This window comes from Panthera tigris, chromosome C2, assembly GCF_018350195.1.
Source record: "Panthera tigris isolate Pti1 chromosome C2, P.tigris_Pti1_mat1.1, whole genome shotgun sequence".
In the NCBI taxonomy this organism is placed as follows: Eukaryota; Metazoa; Chordata; class Mammalia; order Carnivora; family Felidae; genus Panthera; species Panthera tigris.
In genome coordinates, this window is record NC_056668.1 from 9,430,057 (window position 1) to 9,450,564 (window position 20,508).

At 45.0% G+C, this 20,508-nt stretch overlaps 1 protein-coding gene across 1 annotated transcript in view; it reads left to right on the plus strand.

Annotated features, from left to right (window-relative positions):
• The window catches only part of SETD4 (SET domain containing 4), a 136,866-nt gene that overhangs the window by 66,743 nt on the left and 49,615 nt on the right, over nt 1-20,508 (plus strand). Inside the window, exon 13 of the transcript XR_006207829.1 lies at nt 3,145-3,333. The gene's annotated coding sequence lies outside the window, so the exon portion shown is untranslated. The remainder of the gene's footprint in view (nt 1-3,144; nt 3,334-20,508) is intronic.

Below are 20,508 nucleotides of genomic sequence, written 5' to 3' on the forward strand. Positions count from 1 at the left end.
TTTCTACTATATTGTTGTCATTCATGAAACACACTGGATGCTGAAGGCAGTCAAATGTAAGCTGAGAGGAAGGGTATTTGCTTATCTTTCAGCTTGTTTGAAGACCAGACCACAGCCATGTTGGGAGAAAATAGCTTGGTGAGATAGAACCAGCAGACTCTAGGGAGGCTTCTTCTCAGCTCACCACAAAACCTCAATGTTGATACACCTATCTTTTCTTTATGAACCTTAATGACAGACTTTTCCTGGGTCTTGGTTGCTGTGAAGAGGTCACTTGAAGTGAGGAGCAGTATGGTTAGTACGCGTAATTATTTCTGCAGTGGCCCTAGTGTTTTAAATAAACCGGGAACAATGCTTTCTACAAGAGGTGGGTCAACAGCTTTGTGTTGTTCCTTGTAGGTTACCTCTTGGTTCCTGTTAGGATGGGTTCCAGTTTTCCTGTTTCAAGTTCAAGCATACTGCTACCCAGAGTGGGGGTCTTCTGAGATACAGCTGAATTCACTGGTTCATGACAAAAACACAGACTGGTTACAGAAAAGGGCCCATCTAACAGAGACAGAGGAGGGCGTCTTTTCTGCTGTTTCTGATCAGGTTTCTTTATCAGCAACTTGATTGGTACTAGATTTACTTCCTTAGTGCCCTGTTGAGAAGCAGCCCTGGTCTTAGCAGCTGGGTCATTTTGTTTTGTGTCCAAATCTTGCCCAAATCTGTGGCTGTAACTAACCACAGGCTTGGTAAAGTCAGCCAATATGCATATGTTGTTAGCAGAAAAACCTTTTCCCCCAATCTTCCTGAAAAGGTGTGGGAAAGCATCCTTCTCCCTACTTTGACCAACTGATGCTTGAACTGCCTGAGGTTGGAGGTACAGGGTGGGTTACCTACTGGTGCAGTGAGTGGTGAATCCACCTCCCTAGAGGGCTGGAGCTCAGAAGCCGGAAAGCAAGCAGGTTGGAATTTGTGGCAACTTCCCATTGTCAAGACGATCCAGAAAGACTAGACTGCCCTTCCGGGCTCAGGAGCATCTGTGCGAGTCTCGTTACTCTTGTCCTTGCATCTCATGCAGCCACAGCTTAGGGGAATGCTTCGTAAGGTCCATGAACCGGGCAGGTGCACCCAGAGTTTCCTGCCTGTGAATTTCACCTTGGCCCAACCTCTTATGGTGAGCGAAGACTAAATAGCCCCTGGACTCAACTCTAGGTTTTCCCCAAAGCTCCCACTGCTAAGCAGCACTTTTACCCTGGCTGATTCAAGGTGAAGATGGACACTCAAGGGGGCACCCATTCTCTCCCTTCACCTTCCATTGACTTGAAACGTTTCTTCACTTCCTCATTCAATAGTCACTGATTGGGCACCAACTACATACCTGTAGTCTTTACCGGGGAAACAGCTGGTGAATGAGACTGGCACAGCCTGTTTCTGCCTAATCCATAGAACAGATCCATCTCCTTCCTTAACAGCTCTCTCCATAGGCTTTCTGTACCACCTATGGCCCAAGGACAGCAGGAAAACCTTAGGATATTTAAAATGCGTTTTTCTACTTGAGTCCTCCTTTTGGATGACAAGTGAACATAATGTAATAAACATAGGTCCGAAGAGGCTGGGGTTAGTGTGCAAAAACCTTTATAACTCAGGATAGTTTACAGGAATTCTTTTTCCCCCTGCTTCCAGTGTCTAAGGTGAGAGCAGGGATTTCTGTCCAGGAGACCTGGAGGTGCCCTCGCTCACATGGCAGAGGTGGCAGAGGCAGGAGGCATTTTGTTTTCAAAACTATGCGGTCCCATTAAGAAGGGAGGGAGACAGAAATGGAAATGCTGGGGCTCCCTGAATGATGCCCCAAGGCTGGGAAGTCCCTGTGGTTCTTGTGTGTAGGCTGGAGGCCAGCCCATAAAGTCCCTAGAGACAGGGGGGGTCTGGGGTGTGTGGGGACTGGGTGTATGTGTGAAGGGGTTTGTGAGAGTTGGGGTATGTCAAGTTGCTGTGTCTGTGAGGCTTGGGTTGTATGAGGGTTGGGGTATGTGAGGGTTAGGGTGTGTCAGAGTTGGGGTGGGTGAGGATTGGGGTGGGTGAGGGATGGGGTGTGTGTGACGCTTGGATTGTGTGAGCGTGGAGTTTTGTTTTCTGATTGCTTTGGGCTTTGTGGTGGGGGCTGGGTATCACGTGGGGGAGGGCACTGAACGCCAGGGGGGTTTTCGAAACCACTGAGACGACTCCTGGCCCGAGCTTCAGATGGGCTTGGGCAGTGACATCACAATAATAAAAGCAGAGTTTTCTCTGATAATAGGTGCGTCATTCAGAGTCAAAAGGTCGAAGCAGCCCAAGTGTCCATTGATGGCTGATGGATAAACAAAATGTGATAGATCCCTACAATGGAACATTATTGAGCCTTAAAAATGCAGAAGGGAAATCCTGACACAATGCTACAGCAGGGGTGAACTACGAGGTCACCTTTCAGTGAAACAAGCCAGACCCGAAAGGACAAACACTGTAGGATTCTTTGTATGTGCTGTCCCCAGAGTAGTCAAGCACGTAGAGACAGTAGAGTGGTGGATGTGGGGGGCTAGGGAAGAGGGACGGGGGACTTTGTGTTTAACGGGGACAGAGGTTCAATTTGGGAAGATGAAAAAGTCTGGAGATGAGGAACGTGATGGCTCATGTGAAGGTACCGAACGCCACTGGCCTGTACACTTAAAAATGGTTAAGAGGGCAGCTTTTATGTTACGTATATTTTGCCACGATTAAAAAAAAAAAAGGAAAGGCCAACAAAATGGGCCTAACTCCTTACAACGTTTAGGGTGGAAAGAGAAATCTGGAATTAACCTCCTGAAGAAGTAAGCTGGGAAAACTGAGGCAGCCTCAGTTATCTCACAGAGCATTGAGTTAGAGCAAATTCCTGGTGCCTTTTGAAATGGAAGAAATATCATCCAAAATGTCATCAAGGGGAGTGTTGTCTCTCGTCCCAAGCCTGTGTGTGTGTTTTGCGTTCCTTGAACAAGACAGGCGTTTGTTTCTCTCTCCCAGAGCAGTGGGGAGCAGTTGGGTGGTGGAAGCTTGGTGGGGTCTCCCTGGGACCTGGCTGGTGGGGTGGATCCTGCCCCAGTCCCTTCTCTCCAGCCTCGGGATTTATTTATCTTTATATGTTCCCAGGGCACTGGCGAGGGTTGGATTCGCTCCCAGCGAGGCCCAGCACTTTTATTCCCAGTGGCGACGGGAGAGGGCGCTCTCGGAGGGCAGAGCCCTGGTCCGACCCAACCCGTTCCTTCTGCTCCTTCCGCTGCGGCAACATTCACCTCCGACTTCCTTCTCTGCCCCCCTCAGGCCACCTTCCGAGATCAGGTGAGAGCTTGCCTGTCCTCAAAATGCACGGGTGGAGAGCCCGCTGCTCTCCTGCACGAGAGGGTGTGCCTCGCTTGCCCTTCCTTGTGGCAAAGTCAGAAAACAGTCTTGGGTTTGAGTCGTGGACTTGACCTCTTGCTGCCACTGTGGGCCTGGCCTTTGAGATCCAGTGTCTCCATCTGCGGCTGGGGTCGTATTCCGGAGTCACTTCAAGGTGAGCTGCTGGCCTTAAAAAGTCCTTTGATATTTTGGTTTAAGCTGCTGTCCCGTTTGAGGCACCGACAGATTCAAGTAACAGCTGGAGCCCTTTGTTCCTAACTCTCTCATCTCAAGTTTCTGGGTGGATTTCTTTTTGGAGAAAATAGTCTATGAATCACCTTTGAAATGAGAATTTATCAGCTTAGGCACTGTTCTCTTTGAATTGTCAGAGTAAGAATAAAAGTAACTCCCTGAAGTGTTGCTTCCTAGATCCACTGCAAAGATGGAGAGGAATCCCCCAGCCCCCTTCATCCCCATCTGGGGACTAGGCTTGCTTGCTTGCTTGCTTTTTTATTTGAGTATCCTTGACACCCAGTGTTGCGTTAGTTTCAAGTGTATAATGTAGTGATTCAGCAAGTCTATACGTTATGCTGTGTTCACAAGTGTAGCTGCCATCTGTTAACATACAGGTCATTACAACACCGCTGACTGTATTCCCTGTGCTGTGCCTTTTATCCCTGTGACTTATCCGGTCCATAATGGGAAGCTTGAACGTGCCACTCCCCTTTGCCCATTCGCCCCACACCCTTTCCCTCTGGCAACCATCAGCTTGTTCTCTGTATTTGTAGGCCTGATTCTGCTTTTTGTCTGTTTATTCATTTTTTTTTTAGATTCCATATATGAATGAAACCATATGCTTTTTGACTATCTCAGTCTGACTTGTTTTATTTAGTGTAATACCCTGTAGGGCCATCCGTGTTGTCACAAATGACAAGATCTCATCCTTTTTTTATGGCTGAGTAATATTCCATTGTATACATTGTATACACACATACACATACACACATATATATATTGGATATACATGTATGGTATATACATACACAATGGAATATTATATATTATATATGGTATATATATCTATATCTATATCTATATCTATATCTATATCTATATCTATATAGATATATATTTTGCTTTCTTTGGGTAAAAACCTAGTAGTGGATTATGGAATCATATGATATTTCCATTTTTAATATTTTGAGGAACCTTCAAACTGTTTTCCACAATGGGTACACAATGGTCCCCACAGTTTCCATTGCCACCCACAGTGTACCAGGGTTCCTTTTTCTTCATATCCTGACCAACACTTGTTATTTCTTGTCTTTTGGATTTTAGTCATTCTGATAGGTATAAAGTGGTATCTCATTGTGGTTTTGATTTGCATTGCCTTGATGATTAGTGATGTTGAGTATCCTTTTATGTGTCTGTTGGCCATCTGGATGTCTTTGTTGGAAAAATGTCTATTCAGTTTCTCTGCCCATTTTTCAATCAGATTGTTTGCTTGTTTTTTTGGTGTTGATTTGTATACGCTTTTCATATATTTTGGATATTAACCCCTTTTGGATAAATCATTTGCAAATATCTTCTCCCATTCAGTAGGTGGCCTTTTTGCTTTGTTGGTGCTTTCCTTTGCTATACAACAAAATTAATACCCAGCAGTTGGTAGCTTTTCTATACACTAATAATGAAGTAGCAGAAAGAGAAATTAAAAAACAATTCCATTTATAATTACATCAAAAAGAATAAAATACCTAGGACTAAACTTAACCAACGAGCTGAAAGACCTGTACTCTGAAAGCTGTGAAACTTTGATGAAAGGAATTGAAGACGACACAAATGGAAAGATCTTCCATGATCATGGATTGGAAGAATGAATATTATTAAAATGTCCATACAATCCAACGCAATCTACAGATTCAGTGCAATCTCTACCAAAATGCCAACAGCACATCTCACAGAACTTAGAACAAATAATACTAAAATCTGTATGTACCATGAGAAACCCCAAATGGCCAAAATGACCTTGAGAATGAAGTACAAAGCCGGAGGTAACACAATCCCAGATTTCAAGATATACTACAAAGCTGTAGTGATCAAAACAATGTGGTGGTGACACAGAGATAGGTACATAGATCAATGGATCAGAACAGAGAGCCCAGAAATAAACCCATGCTTATATGGTCAATTAATCTTTGACAAAGGCGGGAAGAATATATAATGGAGAAAAGGCAGTCTCTTCAATGAATGATGCTGGAAAAACTAGCCAGCTATGTGCAAAAAAAGAATGAAACTGGACCACTTTCTTACACCCTACACAAAAATAAATTCAAAATGGATTAAAGGCCTAAATGTGAGACCTGAAACCACAAAAATCCTAGAAGAGAACATAGGCAATATTTTCTAACATTAGCCGAAGCGACATTTTTCTAGATATGTCTTCTAAGGCAAGGACAGTAAAAACAAAAATAAACTGTTGGGACCATGCTTTATTTCTTTTTCCTCAAAGAATAGCACAGCACAGTCCTCAGCCGCTTCTTTCATGTCTCTACTGACCAGCTGACTGGTCCCATTGTGCCCCTGGCTCTGCCACTTCCGGCTGACTCTGTGTCTCTCGTGAGTTTCAGTTTCCTCATCTGTAAAGTGGGTATGATAGCTCAGGGTTGCTGAGACTTTGAGTTTCCACATGTGCAAGTACTTTATTGATTTATAAATGTTATACAAATGGGTATTACTTTTCTGCTGAAAAGCCTGTGAGAGAATGGGCCATTTGGCCCTCTCCAGACTCACTGCCTGGCAGTGGGAAAGTTAGTCTTGATCGCGCCGCCATATTAAAACATTTTAAATGATGATCATTTCTCTCTCCTTCTCTTGGCTCTCTCCCTCCCTGCCATTTTTGTCCAGGATGTAATGAAGATTAGTTTTCATTTATTTTTCTCTTTCCTGGTAGCCAAGCCTCACTGTTTAGAGAAGCTCTCAAAGTTGTTTGCCCTTGAATTTCTGCTGTTTGCTATTGTCTTTACAACAAGAGTCAACGACAGGTAATGCTTTGAGCCTTTGAGCTGGTGAAGGTATTGGAAAGCTGAACAGCTCTTGTTTTCTGACCCACAGAGACTAATGTCAGTGTTAAGGTGGGCCCCCTTTGTTTTTTTTCCCTGGAGGAGGACATCAACTAGGAGGGCCAAGAAGCACAGAGAGTGGGACAAGCTCGGGGCTGGTGTGGGCAGCTGGTAAACCCACTTTCTGAGAATGCTCTGCTCTCCTGACGCGGCTCTGCCCCTACATACTCAATCTCCCTTTATGCCCAGCAGGGCTGAATTGTGTTCCCAGGCCTACAGGGAAGTTAATATCTGTTCAGTGGTTTATTTAAGAGTTTGAATCTGATTGTGTGATTCAAGCCTGTGGTGTCAAACTTCAGCCAGTGGTGGCTTTTGGGGAGGAAGGGGTGAGAAGTTATCCAAAAATTGTGACATGGCAAGCCTTTCTGTTGATTTGAATGTACTTTGTACCGTTTTCTGAGGCTCTTGGCAGCTTGGTGGTGGCCTCATTCTTTGTGTAGTGTGAGGCTGTCGCAGATGTGGCTACATAGTACTTAGGAGTGTGGTTCACCGACTGGGAACCTGGACACGCGTGTTCTGGATTTTATTGGCAACCGACAATCTTGAGGGGATGATTGGCTCATCATGATAACATCTCTCCGTGACCCTTGGTATTCCAGCTAGCTCTTCTTGAATATCACTACCATGTGACAACTTTGGGTGGTGTCTGTGTGGAGAAGACAGAAAGGGATAAATCGTATGAAAATCGCCATCATAGTTGGCATTTTGGCTGGCTGTCTCAGGAGGGTCGCTGTTGTACACAGTGATCTGCTGTGTCAAGTGTCCACGGGAGGAAAGGATGAGCTCCTAGGTATTATATAGGATGTCGGATTGTTAGAAGTGGAGCTGGTGAAAGACGGAAAACGCTGGTGAAATCCAGCAAGCCAGGAGCATCGTGTGGTGTGTGGGCGTCAGGGCAAATGGAAGTTCCACTGTTTAGGTGAATCAAAGACTTTGAATAATCAAAGATTCACAGGAAGTGGCAAAATAAAAAACATATCCAGGGAGGTCCCATACGCCTGTCACCCCTGTAACATCTTGCATAACTGTAGCATGGTGACAAACCTGGGAAATGATGTATAGTGCTTTTGACACAGGTGGCACATAGAAATAATGAAATCATAGCACTATTGCAAAGCTAGTGTTGACATTTTTTTGAGTCCCTCCTATGTGCCAGTTAATAATATACAGGGCAGCTGGGATGTAAACCAGTCAGGTCCTCGTCTGAGAGAGTTACAGAATAACCAGGGAGATCGACATTAAATTAGAAATTATGCAGATAATTCATTAATCACAGTTGTGATAATGCTATGATATGAAAATATAGCCTAAAGGAAAAAAAAAGTTGATTTCATGAAAGAAACGTTAACAATTTCCACAATGGTTAGAAACCTTATTTTAAGACTTGCCTATGATTCTGCAGTAGCTACAGCTTTAAAGTTTGCTCCTATATACATTTATAATTGTGTCCTTTTCTGGGTTTATTTTCGTCAGATTTCTTCCTTTGTTTCTCTTTTTCTGCTCCGTGGAAACTAAGTATGTTCTGAAGTGAATGGGCAGTGACAATTGTGCCCACAAGTGGCAGTTTATGAGGGTGTTTTCTTTTTTAAGTTTATTTATTTGTTGAGGGGGAGAGGGGCAGAGAGAGAAGAGAGAGAGAGAATCCCAAGCAGGCTCCATGCTGTCAGAGCAGAGCCCCATGCAGGGCTAGAACTCACGAGCCATGAGATCATTAACCAAACTGAAGTGGACACTTAACTAACTGAGCCACCCACGCGATGCTGAGGGTGTTTTTAACGTAAGTCAGCAGTTTGGCTGCAGAAAGGGAATCAGAACTCGGAGAGCTGCTCATTGGTATCAGTAAGTAGGAGTGAGAACGCCAAAACGGATGCCTGCCAAGGGGAAGAATTCTTGTTTTCTTTTTTTTAACGTTTATTTTTGAGAGAGACAGAGACAGAATGCACGTGGGTTAGGTGCAGAGAGAGAGGGGGAGACACAGAATCCCAAGCGGGCTCCAGGCCCTGAGCTGTCAGCACGGAGCCCGACGCGGGGCTCGAACTCACGAGCTATGAGATCATGACCTGAGCTGAAGTCAGCCGCTCAACCGACTGAGCCACCCAGGTGCCCCGAGACTGAGCCAAGGGGAAGAACTCTTGAATGTTGACTGTGTTTGACAAGACCCCAGAACATCTCGATTGCAAAGCTTGCTGCCTCTCGTTTCAGAGGGCAGGTCTCGCAAGCCACACAGAGAGTTCCAGTGTCCAGGGTTCATTCATGTGGTTCACAGACATGACCTAATTTGGGATACTTACGGTTTAAGTGAAGAGAGGGACAATTAGATTTATGTTCCTTGTTGAATCCAAAAAGGGGTATCCGGGCAACTCAAGCTGAACGACAAGAGAGTGACACGGCCCCCTTCCCCCCAACCTACTTGGTAAACTCCGTGCAGGTGGCAGAAATAATACATGGATAAATACCACCGGTCACTTGGGACATTTCCTTTATATCAACATTTGCTGTAGGAGGTTCTCACGTCTCCCTCCTTCTGCCAAGCAAACAGTGTGTTTTAGACAAGAAGTGGGAAACAAAGATTTGCCAGAAACGGCCAGGAGTAATGAGCTCATTGAGCAGCGGTGTTTGCGACGGGGTTTCTCCTCTGATGTCAACTCTGGTTTTTGTTAGATGCGGTCCTGAATCTATGATATATAGAAGTGATATATATTGAAGTGCTGACTTTCCATCTATTCAAGTGAGCGTCTTTTATAATTTTTTTATTCCTCATTCTATGCTCTGTGTCGCCGAGCCTTTCAAAATGCATTCTTGGTCCAGACGTAAGATCTCCACTTGTCTGTGTATTTGGCCGCCTGAACATTCCAGTAATTGGCCTGCCCCATTGACTCAGTGGGGGGAGGGAGGGAAGCCACATGAAATCCGCAGCCCCAACCTAACCTTTCCCACCCCTCTATGGGGAAATCACAGGACCTGTTGATGATCCTTCTCATGTTAGTCTTTTTGTTGAATTTCACTTTAATTTTAATTTTTAAGAATGATTTCCCCCCCTAGAATGTTGGAGCTGAGTTTGGGAGATTTGTTACTGTTAACAAATGCTGGCGAGTGGACAGGTGGGTGCTTGGTCCCGGAAGCCTCATGCAGGCAGGTGCTGCTTCGGTTCCAGGAGGCAGGGCCGAGTCTCCCTGTGCCCCCCAGGACCAGGCATTTTGCCCCACACGTACCAGCTCCCCGTGCGTGCTGCTTTGCTCTTGAAAACTTGTAGCTGGGGGGCGTCTGGTGAGTCAGCCTGTTAAGCGTCCAACTTAGGCTTGTGTCATGATCTTGTGGTTCATGAGTTCGAGCCCTGCATCAGGCTCTGTGCTGGCAACTCAGAGTCTGCTTGGGATTCTCTCTCTATCCCTCGCTCTCTGCCCCTCCCCCACTTGTGTTGTCTCTCTCTCTCTCTCTCTCTCTCTCTCTCAAAATAAATAAACTTTAAAGAAAGAAAATGTGTAGCTGGATGGTACAGGGCTTAAGAGCTGGGCTTTAGAGAAGATACATGATTTTGAATCTTGCCTCTGCCACTTATTCTCTGAGTCTTTGGGTAAACCACTCAACCTCTCTCAGCCCCAGTTTCCTCATGTGTAAAATGGGCATAATGAGACCCACCATCCAGAGCTGTGAAAACAAAATGAAATGGTGTCTCACACTTAGTAGAGAGCCTGTGGATTGCCCCTTCTCCTGTTATAGCTGTTCGCTGCTATAACCCCATGCCTGGTACATAGTAGGTGCTCAATAAAATATTTGTTAGATGAATAAAAATGTGTTACAGATTGTTCTGTAATATTACCATGAAAAGAAAGAGAACAGTTTAAAGATTTGAGGAATGGAGATATGAGGCAATTATATTAGAAACAAAATAATTGGAGAAACGTATATTTTTTAAAATGTTTATTTATTTTGAGAGAAGGGGACGAGGGGCAGAGAGAGAGAGAGGGCGAGAGAATCCCAAGAAGATTCTGTGCTGTCAGCTCAGAGCCCGACGTGGGGCTCAACTTCATGAACCGTGAGATCATGACCCGAGCTGAAATCAAGAATTGGACACTTAACTGACCAACCCACCCAGGCACCCTGGAGAAAGATTAAAAAAAAATTTTTTTAATGTTTACTTATTTTTGAGAGAGAGAGACACACACACAGAGTGAGCAGGGGAGGGGCATAGAAAGAGGGAGACACAAAATCTGAAGCAGGCTCCAGGCTCTGAGCTATCAGCACAGAGCCCATCGCAGGGCTTGAACCCATGAACTGGGAGATTATGATCTGATCCAAAGTTGGATGCTCAACCGACTGAGCCACCCAGGTGCCCCAAAGATATTTTTTATCAACATAAGTTATTCATGTATATCTTAGTATTGGACATTAATTTCACTTTTAGGTAAACTTATTATTTTAGTTGAGAAGTCGTCATTTATTTTTCTAGATGATGTTTTTCAGGATTCCTGCAAGAAGCTCACTTATATAATTTTAAATCTTTGACAAATATACATAGGTATTTTTAATAGAATTATGGTTTTTGGTTCTCCACAGAATATGGCAAAAACATCCTCCCTCTTCCATTCCTTTTCTTTCCCCCTTCCTTTCTTGCTATCTTTCTCTGCCTCCAAGATGAAACACTGTAGTGCATTTAAAATATTTCTGAGCGTTAAGTATATAGGGAATACATCCTCATGGACCAAATCCATTGGAATGGACCAAATCTATGTAAGGATGTAAGGTACTTAAGAATGTTAGCTTCTCAGAGAAAGTTTTAAATATAGTCAAAATAGTATTTTTATTTAGGAGTTACTCAGCCCTGTAATTCCATAGGTAATTAGTAATTTTGCTGTCTCCAAATTACAAATCTGATCAGTTTGGAGCATCACTGTGTGTCTGACTCATTCAGAGTACTGGGTGGCTCGAAGTGTTTCAGGGACAATTCTTTAACCTACCACCAGATGGAGAAGGTACTCCGCCAAAGTTCTGAGTGGTGTTTGCCTTGTTGAAACAGGTTTTGGCACTTTTCTCCTTCCTGGACTGGCTGGTTAGCATTTTTTTTTTTTTTTTTTTTTTTTTTTTTTTTTTTTAATGCAGAAAAGACAGCAACACATGAGGGCTTGTATTTTAACATTTTTATGTAGGAATCAAAGTACATATTATTACAGATTTTGGCACTTATCTGCCCACTTAAAATATCTAAAGGGTTGTGTATTTTTAATCCTTAAGACACTGGTATCGACATGTGAGTTTGGTTTTTTTTTTTTTTTCTTACGATAGGCTTTGATTTCCCGTTTCATGATTTCCAACCACCAGACTGACTCCCCCTTTCTTTCTGGGATTATAGCACGAGGTTGGTTAATAATTAAGAGCAAGAGTGTTGGAGATTCGTAGCTCTGTGTTTAAGTGTAAACTGTTCCACTTGGGTGAGCCACTTATGCAATCCATCCCTCAGATTCCTATAACATGAAATGCTTATTTCACAGCATTGCTGGAGGGTATAAATGGGGAGATCTAGTTGATGGCCTCTGCATGGCACTTATGCCATAGATGTTAACAACAGTTGTGTTTACTGTTAGCTGTGAAAAGCAGGTAGTGCAGTATTTTCCCCCTAGTTTTACTGAGATATAATAGATGATGCAGTATTTTATATTTCTCCCCAATGTGTTAAAATTTCAGACTATGCTAAATTATCATTTAATTATGGCCCCTTTGCTTGCTCTTCCAACCGTCACCCACATCCTTGGGATAGGTTAATCCAGTGGTTCTTGGGGGTAGTGATATTGCCTCCCCAAAGAACAATTACTTGGCGATGTCTGGAGACATTGTCGGTTGCCACAACTAGAGAGTGGGTTTACTGGCATCAACTGGGCAGAGGCTAGGGATGTTGCTAAATATCCCCCACAATGAAGAATGTCAATCAAGCCCTAGTTTGACAGTCTTCAAATGTCAGTTGTGCCAAGGTTGAGAAACATTGGGCTATATGGTACTCAGTAGAAGAAAAGTTCTTGTCTTTGGTCTAGTCAATTCAACTTTTTAATTTTTTTTTACTTTTTTTTAGTGTTTATTCATTTTTTTTTTTTAACGTTTATTTATTTTTGAGACAGAGAGAGACAGAGCATGAACGGGGGAGGGGCAGAGAGAGAGGGAGGCACAGAATCGGAAGCAGGCTCCAGGCCCTGAGCCATCAGCCCAGAGCCCGACGCGGGGCTCGAACTCGCGGACCGCGAGATCGTGACCTGAGCTGAAGTCGGACGCTTAACCGACTGAGCCACCCAGGCGCCCCTGTTTATTCATTTTTTGACAGAGATAGTGCACAAGCAGGGGAGGGGCAGACAGAGAGGGAGACACGGAATCCAAAGCAGGCTCTAGGTTCTGAGCTGCCAGCACAGAGCCTGGTGCAGCGCTCGAACTCACAAACCGTGAGATCATGACCTGAGCTGAAGTCGGCCGCTTAACTGACTGAGCCACCCAGGCGCCCCTTGTCAATTCAACTTGATTAAAATCCAGACATATACTAATCAGGACCTGTGTTGGACTCTGGAGCCTGTAAGGATGAAAAGACACAGAGTCGGTCCAGGATCTGTGAAGGATCTGGGATTGTATTCTGCTTACAAGCTAGTACATCAGCCTGTTCCTGTTTTGTGGATGCTGGCAGAAGATTCAAGGTTCCTGGGTCAGAGACAAAGGACTTGTTATTCGTGGCACAGCAAGTGGAATGAGCTTCATGTTGGGATGGGTTCTTGTTATCCCCTATGTCGCACAGGGCAACATGAAGGGGCCTAGGTAGATACTAAGCATGCAGGGGGTTTGCCTCACAGCTGAGGAACACAGAACTTGGAGATTCCAATGGTCTTAACAGTAAGTGGTAAGCAAATCTCTTCTTTGGGGAAAAGACATTACCTTATCCCTCAAGGGTATATAAAGAATTATATACAAGGCACAGCGGACATAGAGCAAGGTATTTCAGATTGGTAGTGTTTGAGAAAGCATCATGGAGGAGATGTCTGAATTGGGTTTTGAAGGGTGAATAGGACCCACAGACAAGGCGAGAAATATTTTCCCTTTTCTTCCTAACAATAAATTAACTTCTCTCCTGCATATCTCAGAACAGATTGTGTGAGCACAGGGGGCAATCTAGAGAAGTCGTGGCTGAGTCTGATTGACTAGTGGGCATATGTGGACTGTTGCCCATTATGTTTCACTATTATAAACTTACAACTAACACTAATTTACTGTGAGAAGGTGAACTACATTTTTATTATATGATTTTTGTTTTCATCCTGCTCCTGTGGGCTTGTAGTGACCTATAGGAACCAGTCTCGACCACCAGTAGGCCCTCCTTCAACACAGGAGAGCACATTAGGTCAAGGTTGATGGACTAGAAGGCAAGGCCCACTGGATCACCTGCAGAAGGTGCTGATAAGAGCAAGGAATGACATGTCTAATGGGTAAGCATGAGAGCCATTTGGGTAAACACCAGAACAATGTCTTGTTGCTTGTGACAGTATAATCTGGGTATATTGGCTGTATTGAAAGCATCAAAGCCTGGGTCAGCAGGGTGTGAAATGGAGCCCAATTGTGGGGTGTCCTAGGTGATACCATCCTAGAATCGAATATTATACCACAGTGAAAATGGTGGCACTGGGCTCCATGCCTGAACATGGATAAATCCCAATCTTCTAATCTGAAAACCAGAAACCATTCTACATATTTCCAACAGGAAGGGCTGAATACAGGAAATCAGGCCCTACAAATTTGTTGGAAAGGATGGGGGAGGGGCAAAACCCAAGGGTGAGGGTGCCCCTCACAGGCCAGGAAGTCTCAGGAAGCCACTACTGCTTCTGCAGAGCCCGTGTTTTCTGCCACCATCACTGCCTGAGGATGATGAAATCTACTTTTGTCCTCCCATCCACCTCTCATTGGTAATAGAATAGAAATCCTGTTGGCAAGGGGTTCTGGGAGTTGTTCTCAGGGCTCCACATCCTGTGACAGAGCTGTGAGCAAAGAAGAGGGTGGGAGGTCCAAAGACAAGAATAACATAATATGTGATAAAACAGCTGCCTGAAGATTACATAGAGCGTGATCCCATTTTCATACAATGGTGTGTTAGAGGTGGCTTGAACTGGCTTGTGAGACCCAATAATTAAATTTTCAGGGACTTTGCGAGCCAGTCGTTAAGCGCAGCCAACATTAAAAATTAAATTATATAAATTTACAATAAAAATTATATACTAAAGACAATAGTAATAAATATGCTAACCTCATCACCTAATTAATTTACTGGATTTTACTATTATCTGTGCTTTTGAGGTAATTTATTTCTATTCTATGTGTGTGTGTGAAAATCTCATATGCTGGCCTGCTACTACGATCTCTTTCAGACTCTGCGTTTGGTGACGTCACCTTGGTAGTTTGAAATAGGCCATGAGGGGAGAACTTGTAACTTACATGAAAGAGATGGCTAACGCTACAAACTAGGGCTTGATCATTCGGTATAAACATACCCATGTGCACATAACAAAATGGTGGACGAAATGTGAATGGTGATGAACTGATTAAACTTAAAAGTTGGTCGTGTCCGTGGATGTTACCTCACGAATAACACAGAAATTGAGTACATGGTCTTCTACTATTTGAAAACTATTGTCTGACTCAACAAAAAAGCTGCTCACATGACTGATGAAGAGGTGAGGCTCTGCCATACACTTTTGTCATTTTGCTTTCTCTTTACTTGCTAATGTAAACAAAATATTAACCAACATTCGTCCTGGAACTACATTCGCTCCCCCATTACGGCCATTGGTTGGCTGAAATTATGAAGGTGTGGCAAAATTCAAAAAATTCTGTGCGAATCAATTAACTGTACAGATTTATAATAAAGAATATTATGGGATATCATGTATTTTATCATTTTTTGTAAATTGTGTGCTGTACATCCTGTGTGTAAAAAATGTATAAGAAACTTACAAAGGGACACACACACACATACATTTGATTTTTGGGGAGGTGGTAGTTATACACTTACCATCGCATACTGTGTATATGATGAAGCAAGGGGATAACGATAGCAGGTACTTTTGGGGGAGGATCTAAACATGGACATGCACCCATGCCCCTTCTGGCTGGTCTTCCTTCCCTCATTTGCCATTTACCTGCTCGTCCAAGTTCAAAGTTGAGGCATCACTGAGGAATTCTGTCCGCAGTTCCCATCGCAGTACCAGCTCTCGTTGACTTGTCCTCCTGAATGTGCCATGGTGTTCACGATTCCACATTCTTGGAACCCAATGAGAAACGCCTCTTGCCAGTGGTTCCTCGCCTGTGACATGCAGGGCTCAGCCTGTGCCGGAAGATGGGCTTGCCAGAGAGTGTGGAGGATGGAGAGGGAGCCAGAGAGTTCTGTGTTTCACCCCGGTTCTTCAGTTCAGAGGGGCTGTGGGCATTTCTTGATCTGGGGAAAGCCACGCTCTGCAAAAAACAATCGGTGGAGGTAATGCAATCAATATACAGAGGGAATTGGGGCAGTTCCCAAGAAGAGACCGAGTTAGGTCCCTGAAAAAAAAGAGAGCAACATCCCAGCATGGGTCACGCAGAAACAAGAACATAAAGAAGGATGGGCAGAGTCCACAAGGAGAGGTCCAGACCAGAGTGCTGGGGCCGCTGTCAGGGTAGAGCAAGTGGAAACTGGCCCCAGGGCAGTGAGGGGCCTCCTTGCCTGTGTCTGTGGATGGGACTCAGGCCCCAGGAGCTACCACACCTGCCTGCAGCACAGCTGCTTCTCCATGGAAGCTTCTGGAGGAGGAAGTTAGGAGAGAGGGTGGAGCGTGGAAAGAAGCCAGGGAGGTGGGCTCTGTGAGGCCTCCACCCATGGTTCCTGCCCGCCAGAGCAGGAGCTCGTTTCTGAGGCCACCTGTGGTGTCTGTGTCCATAGGACAGTCATCACCTGTGCTCCAGGCAGACACCCTCTCTGCTGGGATGCGCTTCTCTATACCAATAACACAGCCTCCACCTGCCTCCCTCGCTCCCTCCCCATGTCTCTCCAGAACCCTGCCCTTGCTTAGGCTGACCCCTTTCCACTCTCCAAAGGAGAGAGAGGGGGAGTGCACTGTTGCACCCACAGTGCCCTGGGCCTCACCCCCTGTTGACATTGGCATCTTGCTGATTACAGTTCTCAGACATGGATGTAACTAATGCCCAGGTCAGCTCCAAGGAGAACGAACATACATATAATTTAGTTTTCAGTTCACAGGTGGGTTTAATAGTTCCGCTGTTTTCACCAAGTCTTGTATTTGAAAGCCTGGTCAGTGTTCAGCCTGGAGACCCGGACCAGGTGGAGCCAGCTTTACTGATGTGGTCCAGTTGGGTCGCCGAGCCCAGCACCAGCTGGGGGCAGTGTACCCTTGCAGGATGCAGCTCAGCTTCCGCCGAGTGTGTTCTAGGTCAAATAAAGATTGCAAAGAAATAAAAGTGTGTTTGTGTCTGGTAATTTGGAATTCGCAGTGTAGAGACACTACCCAGTCCACGCAAAATCTGAGGACACAAAAGGGCTTGATGCTGCTTAATGTGAAAACACAAATTGAAGATGTGGCTTCATACTTCCTCCAATGGAGCAAGAAGCTGGGTGGTCCTGTGTCCAAAGAGAAGCTTCTGAGTTCGCTGTGCCTACTCTGGGAGGTTGACTGTGCCCATGGTCAGACCTCAGGGGGCCTTGGCATCAAAGACGCTCTTCTTTCTTGTCTCTTCCATCAGCTGCCGTGTCCTCTGGAGCATTAGTTGGAAATACAGGTCCCAGCTCCAGCCCTAAGGAACCTCTTGGCTTAGCAAGCATTGGTTCCCTTAGAATAGGAGGAGGCTATGACCCTTCTCACACCCACATGTCCCCGCCTCTCCATGCTAGAACATTCGTTAAGGGAAGATTACCACCTGGTTATTCAACAGTCTGTAGTCTTAGAGAAGTCACTTTCATTCATTCATTCATTCATCCATTCATCCATTCATCCATTCATTTTTCCTACCCCACCTCATCCTGCCCCAGACAATTCTGTAATGGTGGGTGGTCACACAACCCTGTTAGCTGCTGGGAACTCTCCTTTGGAACAGAGAGCAGAGAGCGGAGGAGAGCACACTGTCTTGGATGCCACCGTCTGTGTTTCCTGTGTTTAAGATTGCACACTTCCCCAGCATCCCTCAGACATGGACACGAAAGGCCTCTCGTCCCTGTGCAGAGAGACAGGCTTAGCGAGAAGAGGCAAGGCGGGAAGGGCAGCCTGCAGAGCGACGGGGCCTACAGGGAAGCCTGTCACTGTGGCCCAAGGCCAGGCCGCCAGCTGAATTATCATTTCCTGCTGGAGCTGGTGCTGCTCGACTCCGTCCGGTTCTAGTCCTGGAAGGGAAACACTGGCCGATGCTCTAGTCCATTAATCACTTTCAGGCTTTGCGACTAACCACAAAGCTGGATGGAACATTCTCTTAAGAAATGGAAGCACCCTACGGTTAGATCAGAAGGAGTCCCTCCACAGTTCTTTGTAATTTGGCTGCCGTGTGGAGAGGCTGCTTGGCCTTGGCTGTGGGTGTGGTTGCTCTCATCACATTGCACCGAAATTCTCTGCACTGTTTGCCCAGCTGGTGTCTGTTTAGAGAGCTATTTGGATTCTTCTATAGAGAGGAAAGCTTTCCATTCTCCGAGAAACCACAGCGATTAAGTACATATAAGAGAAAAGCATTATGATGACTAATCAGAACAAAATCAATGATTCCCTTTCTGCATTATACATGATGAAGTTTATAGTCCACAGCTTTTAGCAAGAGTGTGGGTGTGACTTTGGGGTCTGGGAGAAGTGGGCAAAGACACCCAGATGCCACTGAGCAGGGGACATGCCTGTGGGGAGAAGGATTGGAAATGTTAAAGATGTGATTCAAAACCTGACCCGGGGAAATTCTTAACCTTTGTCGTAGGAGAAAATATCTGAGGAAGCAACACTTTTTGGTTACCTTAACTACAGTCATTTGAGGCCACCCGGCCTAACCTCTCTGTCCTTTGGGACACTTTCCACAAAACCTGACTTGAAGCCCGAAGAATCTCATGTTCCCTCTAAATTTCCACGTAGCCACGAAAGTGGAAAGACACATTTGAGTGAATATATCAGTGACAGGATGCTCACCACCTCAGGAGACTTTGAACAATTTTTTGAACAGCTTTAATCATTTTGAAAGGTCTCCCTCACATTTGGTTGAGGGCTGCAATATTCTGTCCCTGTCACTTTTATCTGTTGGTCTCAGCACTGCCTTGGGAACTATGTGGTAAAATCTAGCTGTCTTCACACTGGTTCTTGCAACATTTAAAGATGACACAGTGTTTGAGCTGATTGTCTCCTGCCTGAATGTCCTCACTGATTCAAAGGAAGCACAGTGGTCACCACTCTGTCACCTCCTGCAGGGATCCCCCAGGTCTGATTGTGGAGGGGCGCATCTATCATTCATATGTGGGGATTTGTTGCCTTTGTTCATGATGGTGTGCCTCTATTGATGAATCCATCCTAAGATCTTGTTTGTTTTTTTTTGGTGCTGTGTCACACCCTTGGTACTTGTTTACCTTAAAGTCTGAGGAGAAATCAACCTTCCATTCATTGAATTTCCATGTACCAAAGGGTTTGGAAAGAAGCAGAAGTAGAAATGTTGACCTAGTCACTATTGACTTGTTTTGCTTTTATCAGGGGCTTTGAATGTGCCATTTGATATTGGAGTCTTAGGCACGTGGGTATGTTATGTTGATATGCAACTTTGCCTATTTTTTGTAGTTAGTGTGATAGGATCGGATAAAGTGCACGTTCCTCTTTGGGAGTGGTGGCTGGAGCTTTGTTGGACTTGAAACAAATTCATGTGCAGGCCACCTGCTACATGAAGGTGTTGACCTCAGTAAGGAGCTGGCCCTGCCCCAGTCAGAAGTTTGAGAACATCTGTGGGCACTGTTTACGGGGCCCTGGGATGATCTTCTGACCTTGTGTAAATACCCTTTGTGTGTCTGCTGCTGGTGTTGGGTTCAGGGTAAGCTAAGTGGCACCAGACACCGTCCCAGCCTTCAATGTCAAGAACAGCCTTGGTGGTAACTACTCTTGTGCCTTGTACAGAACAGACCTTCCACAACCGTGGGGCGATTTGTTTCACTTTCCTGAATCAGTAGACAAGTGATAGTATCTAAGGGGGTCTCCGTTTTGAGTGGACAGAGCCTGTCCAGAAATCTCTCTTCGTCTGTCATCATTGGGACAGCTGTCAATCCGATGACAGTTAGGAACTAGAGAGGGTGCCTGACTGAGCCGTGAGAGTCCTGGCCGCTGGGAAAGCAGGACCAGTTTCTCCCTTCTGCTTCCTGTGCTGAGTCATTAGCCTAAACCCGAGCCTAGGAAATTTCTCCTTCTGTGTATTTCTTCAAGGGTTATGCCTCATATTAAACACCGGGCATTTACAAATTTTATTACTAGCCTGCTAACTTTCCTCCATGAGTATATCTTGCCTCCGTGCCTAGTTTGGCTGATCACTGGCATCCTCCACAGACTTGAGTATGGGGTTTTGTCCATCAAAAGACCTGGATGAATAAAAATGGAATTAAACGGGGAGGAGCCAAAAGGAGCTGGTTTACCCTTCAGAAGAAAGGGCAAAAGAAAAAAAAAGCAACAGACCTTTAGGAAATTCATGTTCTGTGGGCCGAGGCCTTGTGCTAGGAACTTTATGTTTCCCATAATCTCCAAAAGACTTCCAAAAAGTACTAGTAGCCCCATTTTGCAGAACAGGGAACTACGTCTCAGAGAAGGTAAGGAACCCATCAGAGTTCATATGAAGAAGAAGAGACCAGGGAGGATTTGAACTCAGGTCTCTCTGCAGGAGCAGCATTGCTATGGAGCCTGTCTGCTCCCTGTGAAGGCACAGAGGGGCTGGAAGCCAAGTCGTTGTGTGTGGCTATAGCTGCCATATGGCTGCCTCTGAGTTAGCAACCAGGACCATCTCACTGATGAAGAAA